At 31.1% G+C, this 13,643-nt stretch overlaps 1 long non-coding RNA gene and 1 pseudogene across 1 annotated transcript; both read right to left on the bottom strand.

Moving 5' to 3' along the window:
* The window catches only part of LOC105851250 (uncharacterized), a 49,242-nt pseudogene extending 46,498 nt beyond the window's left edge, over positions 1-2,744 (bottom strand).
* An 8,560-nt stretch (positions 2,745-11,304) lies between these two features.
* LOC101495969 (uncharacterized) lies at positions 11,305-13,342 on the bottom strand. The gene is made up of 3 exons (XR_190473.4): positions 12,877-13,342; positions 12,645-12,771; positions 11,305-11,434 (listed from the first exon to the last, which is right to left on the bottom strand). It is a non-coding gene; the product is annotated as an uncharacterized lncRNA (long non-coding RNA).
* Positions 13,343-13,643: the final 301 nt, after the last annotated feature.

Below are 13,643 nucleotides of genomic sequence, written 5' to 3'. Positions count from 1 at the left end.
TTTTTCCTTCTTTCCTTTATATATCATTTCCTTTTCCTTCCTTCTAATTTCCTTTCTTTCTTTTTCTCTCCAAACCAACATATATATATATATATATATATATATATATATTAATTGTAACTTAACAAATATCTACATATTTATTAAAATTACCATTTCACCCGTAACCCATTAAATTCCTCGTAAAAGATTCACCGCAGTTAATTTAATTTATTTATCGACGAGTAATTCTAATCGGCATCAAAATATCTTTTTGATCATATAAACTCCAAAATATTATTATCTTTGGCTAAAAAGCCTCCGAGCCAAAATCCAAAATACATAAAAATACATAAAATACACTTTAAAATTATGGGTCTTACATGTTTCATAGCATCAAAGATGTTAAATTTTACAATGCTATCACCAAATTCCATGGATAGAGTTCCAGCATGCACATCAATTTTTGTTCTAAAAGTTTTCAAGAATGTAAAAGTTCCAGCATACCCTCCATGTTCAGAATGTAAAAATCTGCAGGAAATATCAATTCATTAACTCGAACAAGTACGTCCTCCACAAGTCCAGCGGGAAGAGCATTGCTCCTGTTCTCCAATTGAATGGTAACACATGTACTCTATAACGGTCCAAGAGCAAGAGAGTTAAAAATTGATGTAGGCATAACATTAATGGAAGCTTCTAAATCTAACATAGCATTTTCAAATGGACTATTGCCTATGGTACATGGAATGGAAAAAGTTCCTGGATCTTTGCATTTCTGAGGCATGGGATGAATGAGGGCTGAAAAATTTCACCCCATGTTTACTCTTTCATTACCTTTTAATTTTCTTTTGTGTATGCACAAATCTTTTAGAAATTTTGCATATCTTGGAATCTATTTAATTGCTTCAAGAAGGGGAATGTTCACTTCCACCTTCTTAAATGTATCCAAGATCTCGTTGTCCCTATCTGCCTCTTCCATTTTCTTAGTCTTCACCGCCCTTTGAGGAAACGAAAATTGTATATTTTGCTCAACATCAACAGTTTCAGATATCAAAGTATCCTCAACAACCTTGTTATTTTTCACTACAGTTTCAGGTACCTTTGGTATTTCAACACATTTCCATACCTCAATGTAATTGAACTGACATTGGGAGCATTTGGATTTACTACTGACTGTGCATGCAATTGGTTTGACCCTTGAGGCTGCAATTAATTGATTGAAGTGGCTAGCTGACCAATCTTTGTTTCCAAATTTTGAATGGTGGAATATGTTCTTTGTTGAAATTGGAGATTCTGGACAGCCATCTGTTTAATGAGGTCCTCTAATGAAGGTGCATTGTTTTGCTGTTAAGGAATATTTTGTTGTTGTTGCCTAGGTTGCTGTTGTGCAGATGAATTCCCCTATCTCAAGTTGGGATGGGTTCTCCAACCAGGATTGTACCTATTAGATGATAGATCATAGTTGGCTTGAGGATTGTATATATTTGCTGCATATGGTTGAGGAGCATCAGCAATTGGATCTTCTTGTAATGTAGGACATGAATCTGAAGAATGCTCTAGAGAAGTGCAAATACCATAAACCAGTGCTTGGGTTTTACCTATTGCCAATTTTTTTACTAAAGATGTAAGCTCATCAAGTTTTCCTTCTAAATTCTTGTGGGAAGAAGCTTGAATTTCATTCACACCCTTTGTCAACACTATTGAATTGCTTCTAGTTGTAAATTGATGAGAATTAATGGACATGTTCTCAATCAAAGCCCTTTCCGCTTCTGGGGTCTTATCAACAAGTTCTCCCCCACTAGCAGCATCCAAAATGCTTCTATCCATAGATAACAAGCCTTCATAAAAATATTGGATGAGCAATTGTTCAGAAATCTGGTGATGAGGACAGCTTGACACTAATTTCTTGAATCTCTCCCAATACTCATGTAATGATTCCCTGTCAATCTGCCTGATGCCACATATTTCTTTTCTGATTGAAGCAGCTCTTGAGGCAGGGAAGAATTTTTCTAGAAACAATATCTTGAGATCATTCCAACTTGTAATAGAACCTGGTTGAAGGTAGTATAGCCAGTCCTTGGTAGCATCTTGGAGTGAAAATGGGAAGGCTCTCAGCTTAATGTGGTTTTCTGTGACTTCTTGAGGCTTCATGGTAGAACACACAATATGGAATTCCTTCAAGTGTTTGTGGGGATCCTCACCTGCAAGACCATTAAACTTTGGAAGCAAGTGTATTAAACCAGATTTAAGTTTAAATGGTACACTAACTTCAGGATATATGATATATAATGCATTATAATTGACATTAGGTGCAACAAGTTGTCTTAAAGTTCTATTATTCGCATCAGCCATATTTTGCAACAAGTTGTCAATTTCAGTATCTAACTCTAACTCGTTAACACTACCAGCTCTATTAAGTCTACGACGTAATTCAAATGTCCTATCTATTTCAGGTTCAATAGAATGAAGATTCACAGAACTATCCCTAGTCACGCATCATCATAACAATGCAATACAAAATTGAAGTGAAAAATCGAAAACCCTATCAACTAAAATCCAAAAAATATAAAAACAATTCCACAATTTTTTTAAAAATCAAATAATGTCAACGCAATTTTTTTTGGAATTTTTGGAGAATTTGAAAATTCAACAAAATTCAAAAAAGGGTCTAAACGGAGGAATTTGGGAGCAATCCGAGACAGTCGCCTAAAAACAGGGTTAATATTATTATCAGGGAGTCCCCGGCAGCGGCGCCAATTTGACATGCTGCTGCACACGGGTCAAATACAATTGATACAATATAAATAGATGTAATAACTCGAATCGTTTGGCAATGACTTCTGATATAATAATAATAACCGAATTGAAAATTGAAATTAAAAAGGGGTTTTAAATATTTTTGATTTAACAGATGAGCAAAACAATTAATCCACTTATTCGAGTTTTAGATCTATCACGTATTCTATCAATGAGTTTAATGTCTAATTTGTGATTCTATTCTTATTTGACTATAGAATTGATCAAACAAGCGTAATCAATCATATGTGAATTTGGTTTCTTTGATTGGATTAAGCATCACAATCATCAAAATATTACAATTAACGATCAAGCGTCGCAAAATTATAATTTAATTAAATTAGAAACCGAAATCAAATTATGTCAAATAAATTTAATCAATCATATTGAAATTCAATTTAAGCAATCAAAATATCAATATAATCAAATAAAAAAGAATAGAATCATGAATCAAAATTGACATTGTAACCTGAATCTCAATGTTTTGGTGAAACTCTGAACTCGTGGATTAATCTTATAAAATTAGTCTTCCATGAAATTAAAATAAATCTGTTTATTTCTTGTAGCAATTCGAATCCTAATTTTTCCTTTTTTAGAAAAGAAACAAAAATGCTAATATATAGTACTTGATATTGGGCTTTAGGGTTTAAAAACAAGTGACCCGCTAATTAAAATTATTACAATAATCCAGATTACGAAATCTCCAATTTAGACCCAATAAAGTTCGAAATTGGTCTTATCTTCCAACACAAAATTTGTTGCTCAGATTTTTATCTTTCCAACGCCTTCTTATATGCGTCAATCCGATATCCAGAGCTCAAGTTAAGACCTATAGAGCGAGAAAGAGTCAAAATACAAATAATAAAATTAAAATGCAAATAATAAAATTATAATTCAAATTCGACCCAAAGTTTAGAAACAAACTAAAAATATTAATCTAAGCTATAAAGAGCTTTTAAAATACCAAACTGAAAAGCTAAAAAACATGTGCCCAAATGCTATTATCAGTATACCGTATCATAATCACACTTCGATATATCAAAATATTTAAGCAAATAGTATTATATTGCAACATCAAAGTCACTCGAGTAAAATAATTATCTCATTATAATGTGTATCAAATCATCTAAGAGTAATTATTATTACTTTTGAAACACATCAATTACAACAAAACAATCATAGGGAAATGCAATGTTATGCATGAGTTAGACTCTACTTCACAATTTGGTACCATTCTAACTATAAAGTACTTGGTTATGAGGCTTGATACTATGCCACCATCCCAGTGGATGGACAATTCAAATTGGCCATGTCCTCATAGATTCTCTTAACTCAACCCGAGACATATATACGCGACAGTCGAGGTAAACATGTGTTGCATGGAAGCTCCTAACATTTGGAGTGCTACCTCCAAGTCACCTAGGAATTCCCCACCCAAATACCTCCTAGGTCGAAAAATCTTGCCTTAAGGCTCAACAGTAGACCGCCACGATCAGACTCATTTAGTTGTATTTCCCCAGAATCCCTAGGCTTGTTAGGCCCTACCTATATGATGACAAAATATTATTCACTTCACAAATTCTCAATATTTATTTTCTCCCCTCGTTGGCGTATGATACTCCATTAAGTCTGTCATCTCAAACACAAATTGGAATCACAATTATTTCATCAATTAATGGGTTACTTCAATATTTTCATCACAAATTTATAACATCACTATCATTAATCACACATGATCATCATTATGTATACGCATCACAAATTTATAGCATCACTATCATCAATCATACATCATCACATAAAATTATCATAACGCATTCATCTTTTATTATCACATCACATAAACTCATATAATCAAAGAAATACATAAAATTAATTTGAAATTCAATATCACAAAAATATCAAATATCATGCATTTAAAGAAATTAAATCAATCAACACCTTACAAATATTTCTATTCTATAATTTAATCCCACAATTTCCATATTTGCACCTTAATTAATTTATCCCTCAAAGGGCTACTACTGTACGTAGATAGCCCTAGATGAATCGTTGGGAAATGCAATTGTCCATTTCATCTCACAATATATTATACTCATAATTTAAACGTTCTTTCACCCCTTACCTTATTTCGACGCTTCCACACGTGAATATCGTGACACCCTAAAACCCAAAATAATATATATAATAACTTATATCATATTTTTATAAAACTTGCAGCAGATAAATAAAAACTCTTCCAAAGTAAAAAGAAACTTATGTGGCTTATTTAGAATATCACATTTATCAAAATACAATCGAAACACTTTAAATTTTTTTCCTCCTATAAAAATAGTGCAATTAAATAAGCTTGATTTAAGTGTAATTACTTAACTTAATTCTAAAAACTTACTACTACTTATAAGGGTTTCATACAAAAGCCGTTTCAAATTTAATAAGTAAAATACAGATTACAGCTCTTATTCCCAGTATCACCTATCAGAGCAGGGTTTCTCCCAAACTTCAACTTCAAGACTCATTAACCTGTAACAACTGCGATTTCACAAACGCATGGCCAAGCTAGTTAAACACAAACAACGAAGGAGGTGAGTTTTGAAATCATGTTGATAATATAATATAGGTAAGAAGAACAAGCAAATAATCGTAATAGAACTGTAGCATTACACAAACATTCCTCAAGAAAATATCACATTAAAAAGTCAAAATCACTCAAGAAAAATTAGTACCTTTCACTATATTCACGACAAAACAATCACAAGAAAATGCAATGCTATGCCACAATCCCGGTGGACGGACAATTAAATTTGGCCATATTCTCATAGATCTCCTCAACTCGACCCGAGACACACATACGCGACGGTCGAGGTAAACGTGTATTGTGTGGTAGCTCGTGACATTTGGAGTGCTACCTCCAAGTCACCTAGGAATTCCCCACCCGAATACCACCAAGGTCTAACAATCTTGCCTTTAGGCTCAACAGTAGACCGCAACGAGAAAGCTCAATCCAGTTGTACTTTCCCAGAATCACTAGGCTTGTCAAGTCTTACCTATATGATGACAAAATAATCTCCACTTCAAAAATTCTCAATATTTATTTTCATTCTTCGTTGGCCTATGATACTTCATTAAGTCTGTCATCTCAAACACAAATTGGAATCAACATTATTTCATTAACTATGGGATTACTTCAATATTCTCATCACAAATTTATAACATCACTCTCATTAATCACACATCATCACATCACATAAAATTATCACAACCACCCATCTTTTATTATCACATCAAATAAACTTATCTAATCAAACATATACATAAAATTCATTCGACACTCAATATCAGAATAATATCAAATACCACACATTTAAAGAAATTAAATCAAGCAACACCTTACAAATATTTCTATTCTATATTTTAATCACATAATTTCCATATTTGCATATCAATTAATTTATCACCAAAAGGGGTACTGTCGTACGTAGCGATCCCAGATTAATCATTGGGAAATACGGTTTTTGTATTCATCTAAATATATATTATACTCATGAATCCAAACACTCTCTCACCCTTTACCTTATTTCGACACTTTCACATACGAATATGATTTCACGGGAAAATCGTCTTTGTTCATTGACTTTTTGTCCTTCAATCGATCTAAGTCCACAATTTATGGGTAAACGTTAAAAATAAATTATGAGAAGACACTCTAAAACTATTTTCAAAATTCGGTCAAGTAAACTTACCATTGTGACACCCTAAATCCCAAAATCATATATATAATAATTTATATCATATTCCTATAAAATTTGCAGCGGATAAATAAAAATAAATTTTCAAGAAAATAAAAACTTTATATTTAATTTAGGATATCACGTTTCTAAAAAATAAAATTAAAAACTTTAAACTTATTTTATCCATTAAAATAGTGAAATCTCGATAAGCTTAATTTAACAATAATTACTTGATTTAATTCTAAAAACTTACTAGTACTTCTAAGGTTTTCATACAAATATTCGATTCAAATTGAATAATTAAAATACAAATTAAAACCCTTATTCCCGGTATCACCTATCAGAGCGGGATTCCTCCCAAACTTGAACTTCAAGACTCATTAACCTGTAATAACTGCGATTTTGCAAACGCATGGCCCAACCAGCCAAACACAACCAACGAAGGAGGTGAGTCTCGAAATCATGATGACAGTATAATATAAGTAAGAAGAACACGCAAACAATCATAATAGAACCATATCATTAAACAAATATTCCATCAAGAAAATATCACATTAAAAGGTCGAAATTACTCAAGGAAAATCAATAGATTTCACTGTAACATCAAATTGTCTAAGAGAAATTATCACCATACATGATACATACTAATAACAACAAAACAATTACAATAAAATGTGATGTTATGCATGAGCTTAGACTCTACTTCACAATGGGGTACCATTCTAACTCTGAAATACTTGGTTAGAAGGCTTGATACTATGGCACCATCCCGGTGGACGGACAATTCAAATTGGCTTTGTCCTCATAGATCCCCTCAACTCAACCCGAGACACATATACGTGACAGTCGAGGTAAACGTGTGTTGCGTGGTAGCTCCCGACATTTAGAGTGCTACCTCCAAGTCACCTAGGGATTCCCCACCCGAATACCTCCAAGGTCTAACAATCTTGCCTTAAGGCTAGACAGCAAACCGCCACGATCAGACTCATTCAATTGAACTTCCCCAGAATTACTAGGCTTGTCAGGCCCTACCTATATGATGACAAAATAATCTTCACTTCACAATTTTTCAATATTTATTTTCTCCCCTCGTTGGCCTATGATACTCTATTAAGACCGTCATCTCAAACACAAATTGGAATCACAATTATTTTATCAACTATGGGGTTACTTCAATACTCTCCTCACAAGTTCACAACATCACTGTCATTAATCATATATCATCATTAAACTCTTCACAAATTTATAGTATCACTATCATCAATCATACATCATCTCATAGGCTTGTCACAAATTTATAACATTATTATTATTATTATTATTATTATTATTAATTTCAAATCATCATAATCACATAAACATATCAAAATGAATTCACTTTTTATTATCACATCACATAAACAAGGCTAATCAAACATATACATAAAATTCATTGAACATTTAATATCACAATAATATCAAATGCCATACATTTGATAAAAATAAATCAAACATCACAATAATATCAAATACCACACATTTAACGAAGTTAAATCAATCAACACCTTATAAATATTTCTGTTCCATATTTTTAATCTCACAATTCCCATATTTTTACATTAATCAATTTATCACTTAAAGGGCTACTGCCGTACATAGCGATCCCCGAATGAATAGTTGGAAAATACGATTTTCCCGTTCATCTCAAATTATATTATACTCATGAATTCAAACATTATATCACCCCTTACCTTATTTTGATGCTTTCACACACGAATATGATTCCATGAGCAAACAGCCTTTGTTCATTGACTTTTTGTCCTTCAATCGATCTAACTCGACAATTTATGAGTAAACATTAAAAATAATTTATGAGAAAATACTCTAAAAACTAAATTCGAAATTCGTTCAAGAAAAATTACCGTAAATCAGAAAATCAATCAATGGATAATATAGCTACTTTTCTCACAGTCGTTTTGGCGTTGGTTTCACTCAAATCGGACTTACGGTGAAGGAGAACGGTGCAAAATAAAGAATTCTACAAACGAAAAAGTCGGATATTTTAGAGAGAAATTGGGGTTGTTAAAAATCTGGAAAATTATGTTTAATGGACTAGTTAAATGAATGAAATAACATACTCAAATTTGGGCGAAAATGGAGAAAGTTTTCTGGACAGTTATCGATCATCGGTGTCAAACGATAGGTTATTGTTGTGTTTCCTTTTTGGTTTTACCGCTGCCCTTCCAACTCCCCTCACTTTTTTGTTTGTTTTATTTTATTAACAATTAGGGTTCACGCATGAGTCAAACCCATTGATCCCTTTATTTATGTTTTTCTTTTACTATTATTATTTTTATTTTGCTAAAATAAAATTAATAATTATTTAATCTACTTTTTAATATTCTTCCAAACACAGTTGTTTTCCAACATTACTAATATTTTATAAATTAGAGTAGTTAAAATAATAAAAAAAAAAAAAAAACATATTACTAATAATTGAAACTCTCACATTCAAAATAATATCTACAATTATACTTATTTCTCATAATACTCGCATTATAATAATACCAACATATTTGAAAATAGTCAAAATTATAAAATAAATAAATATAACATCAATATTTTATATTAATTACTAAATCATAATAAATATATATTATATCACAATGTTATAACAAGTATATAAAAATAAACAAAATCAAACACAATATCAATTCTATCTCAAGATAATTATTTATAAAAAAATAACCAAAAAACAGAAAATAGTTATAAATAATTGAAATATAACTACGTGCATACTTAACATTAGTCAAGCGCACATAAAAGTATTACATTAATTGGGTACACGTATATACATATAAAATCGCATAAAATGTTTTTCTTTAAAATATATATTACACTAAAATACTATTATTTTTAAAAAAATATATCAAATAATGAGATATAATATTTATTATTTATATCGCTCATGTAATCTAGTATTTATAAAACTAACACATCATAGAAATCACCTATATAACGAAAATTAGTCAGAAAATTTATCATCATATATTCTAAAATAATTTTAACATTAAATTAATTATTTAAAATCATACTTAACTAATAAAATAGTTTATTTTAAAATTTACGGTGTTACAACCATGAATCATAAAACCGATCAGTTGATAATATAGGCACTTTTCACACGATCGTTTTGGCGTTTGTTTCACTTAAATCGGACTTACGGTGAAGAAGAACAATGCAAAATAACGAATTCCATAAACGAAGAAGTTTGGTATTTTAGAGAGAAATTGAGATGGTTAAAAATTTGAGAAATTGGGTTTATTTGAATAACTAAATGAGTGAAACAACAAAGTGAAATTTGAACAAAAATGGTGAAAGTTGTCGTGAACATTTATCGGTCACTAGTGTCAACGATAGGGTTGTTGTGTTTCCTCTCTCTTCTACGGCGGCAGCTGCAAGTAGCTCCCTTATTTTATTAGGGTTCACATACATTGGTCAAGCCAATTGGTCCCCTTATTTATTTTATGTTTTACTATTATTATTTTAATTTTTCTAAAACAAAATTAATAGTTACTCAATCTCATTTTTAACACTCCTCCAAACGTCATTTAAGTTTTAAAACATCACTAATATCTCATAACTAACATATGATAGATTATTGTAATTAAAATAATTAATCTTAAAAAAAAAATACATATTACAAACAATTGAAACTCTCATATTCAAAATTATCACTATAGTTATACCTTTTTTTTTTCAAATACTCAAATACTACCATCATTAGAGAATACTCAAAATCACAAAATAAATAATATAACATCAACACTTTATATTAATTGCTAAATCATAATTACATAACAAGTATATAAAAATAAAGAAAATCAAAAACAATATTACTACTATACCAAGATAATTATTAATAAAATAAAAAATTAAAATAAAATATATTAAGAATAAATTAAATATAATAAAGTGCATATTTAATATTAGTCAAACACACAAGAAAATACCACATTAATTACCAATTCACATATACACATAAAATCGCCTAAATGTTATTCTCTAAAATATTTACACTAAAATAGTATTATTTTTAGAAAAATATATAAAATAATAAAATAATATTTATTATTTACATCACTCATTTAGTAAAATATGTACAAGAATAAAATAGTTGTAATATTATAAAATAATTTTAGAACCAAATTAATTATCTAAAATCCTATTTAATTAATAAAATTGTTTATTATAAAATTTGGGGTATTACAAGTACAAATCCACAAGAAAAATTATTTGTTCTTTAACTCCTTATTCTTCAATCGATTTAACTTGACAATTTTTGCGTGAACGTAAAAATTAACTTATGAGAAGACACTCTAAAAACTCAATTTCGAAAATGGGTCAAGGGAACTTACTATAAATCAAAATATCAATCAATGGATTATATGGTCACTCTTTACACGGTCGTTTTGGCGTTGATTTCACTCAAATCGGACTTATGGTGAAGAAGAATTGTGCAAAATAAGGAATTCCATATGTAACACCCTGAACCCAAATTGAAATAAAAAGTAAAATGTACTAGTTTTAAAGAGATTCGCAGCGGTTCCAAAATAGAGTATATATATATATATATATATATTTATACTTTAAGGTTCAAGACGTCACATTCACACTTAAACAAAATGCTTGCATAAAAATTTTCAATAAAAAAACTCTTAATATCGAATATAGTTGATGTTCATTAAATAAATACTTTTGATATAAAAGCAAGTTCTAAACTTAGAGACAATTAATTTCTACCTCTGAATAACCGATAAAAATAACACAATTGATCAATCAAATTTACAAAAATCTAAATTGTTCATAACTCAACAAAATACGAAAAATCACTTCCACCCAGTATCACCTATTCAGAGCGTGGATCCCCAATCGATAACCTGAAATAACTGCGCTCTAGCAAGCGCCAAACACAAGCAACGAGGGGTGAGCTTCGAAAATATGTAATAGTATAAAATAACTGAGAAGAACACGTAAAAATATTAAACACCATATCATATCAAATCACAACCAACAAGAATAATCAAGGTAAAACATTGATACGATCCACAACATCAAGTAAGTAAATACACAAATCAAGTAATGTTATGCATGCTCTTATACTCTAGACTCCTCCTCTTTCATTGGTACCATTCTAGCTCTGAAGTACTTGGTTAGGAGGCTTGATACTATGCCACCACGCAAGTGGACGGACAATTCAAATTGGCCCTGTCCTCATAGGTTCCCTCAACTCAACCCGAGACACATATACGCGACAGTCGAGGTAAACGTGTGTTGCACGGTAGCTCCCAACATTTGGAGTGCTACCTCTAAGTCACTTAGGAATTCCCCATCCGAATACCTCCAAGGTCTAACAATCTTGCCCTAAGGCTCAACAGCAGACCGCCACGATCAGGCTCATTCAGTTGTACTTCCCCATAATCACTAGGCTTGTCAGGCCCTAACTATATGATGACCAAATAATATCTACTTCAAAAATTATCAATAACTACTTTCTCCCCTCGTTGTCCTAACTTACTTACTCCATTAAGAAAACCATCATTGGCACGGGTCAAATTTGTCAATATTCAATTAAACACAATACGCATTTCATGATATTCATCAAGGTGGTAATATCACAAGTCAAGGAGTACACATCGTCATTGCAGATTTCCATAGTCATACATTACATTCAGATTTTATCATCATAATACATCATCTCAAACAATAAAGGGTCTTCACTCACATATAATAAATGTAATACTATATCGTTCACACACATCACATCAATTGCAAGGCAAGTAATTACAATTCATCACATTTTATATCATATATCAATATCAAGGATAGATATAAACATGGCACAAAATGCATCAAATACACAATTCTACAATAATTTAACTATCACACGATCGTCAAAAATTAAATCAAACAGCATCCTATAAAAGTTTCTAATTCACATTTTAACCTCACAAAATTCAAGTTTGCTCATTAGTCAATTATTACTCAAAGGGCTTCTGCCATACGTAGCGAGCCCCGAATGAATTGTGGGAAATACGGTATTCCCGTTCATCTCACTTAATTTATACTCATGCATTCGAACTCACTCTCACCCCATACCTTGTTTGACGATCTCATATGGTATAAGTTGGAGAAGTTTCAGCAACAGTGGAGCAATCTAAAATAATTTATTCGACAGTGGTTCATGGAAAACTCGAAACAATGTTTATGGGCAATCGCGGCGACACTGAAATTCAAAAATAAAAAATGCATCAATGTCGAACATTAACTATCAATATAGGTTCGAAACAGAATAAACGATGAACACGAGATTTGTTGGGAAAATATTTACCGTAGAGCCGATTGAGATGAGTTTTCATGAACGTTGGCAAAACTATAAACGAAGGGTGTAGGACGATGATTTTGATGCATAGATCGTAGAAATGTTCTATGTTGTTTTAGAACAGCTGTTTTAGACCACCACTACCACGATCATAAGGCCTTGCGACTATGTTGAAAGTGAATAAATAATGGTTCAACAACTCGATTCTTCATTCACGTGGCAGTTGGATGAGGGTGATTTTGATGAAGATAATAAATAGGAAGGAGGTGTATTGATCATTTAATCATTGAATAAGAAGCCTTTGATCCGCTTTCTGAGAGCATTGAATCATTCGGTTCGAAAAAGGTGGAAAAAGGTCATAGCACCAGCACCTGAATGCTTACTCTTACTGCTTCAGGTTCATTTATTTTCTTAGGATTGGCTGCCTTGAGGTTCTTATTTGGAGTCATTTGTTTATCACGGAACAAGCCGCCCCTCAATCACTGCCGTAGTTAAAAAAAATAATGGATTTTAATTTACGACAAAATCCTTATTTCAAAACGATATATTACAAGAGTGGCGGTTATGCGCTCATATTATTATATAAACATTAGGTATTAAGTATAAGTGTATATGAGTTAATAACACATAAAATGTTACTATGATTAGGTAGCGATCGGCAAACAAATTTTTAAACGACAGATTGTTTGTAATAACCATTATATTATATAAATTTCAAATTATATATATATATATATATATATATTATCTAGAAAAACAAACGTAAGAGTATATCT

This window comes from Cicer arietinum, chromosome 5 (genome assembly GCF_000331145.2).
Source record: "Cicer arietinum cultivar CDC Frontier isolate Library 1 chromosome 5, Cicar.CDCFrontier_v2.0, whole genome shotgun sequence".
In the NCBI taxonomy this organism is placed as follows: Eukaryota; Viridiplantae; Streptophyta; class Magnoliopsida; order Fabales; family Fabaceae; genus Cicer; species Cicer arietinum.
The sequence above is the reverse complement of the archived record's forward strand: the minus strand, read 5'-3'. Positions and strand labels throughout refer to the sequence as shown.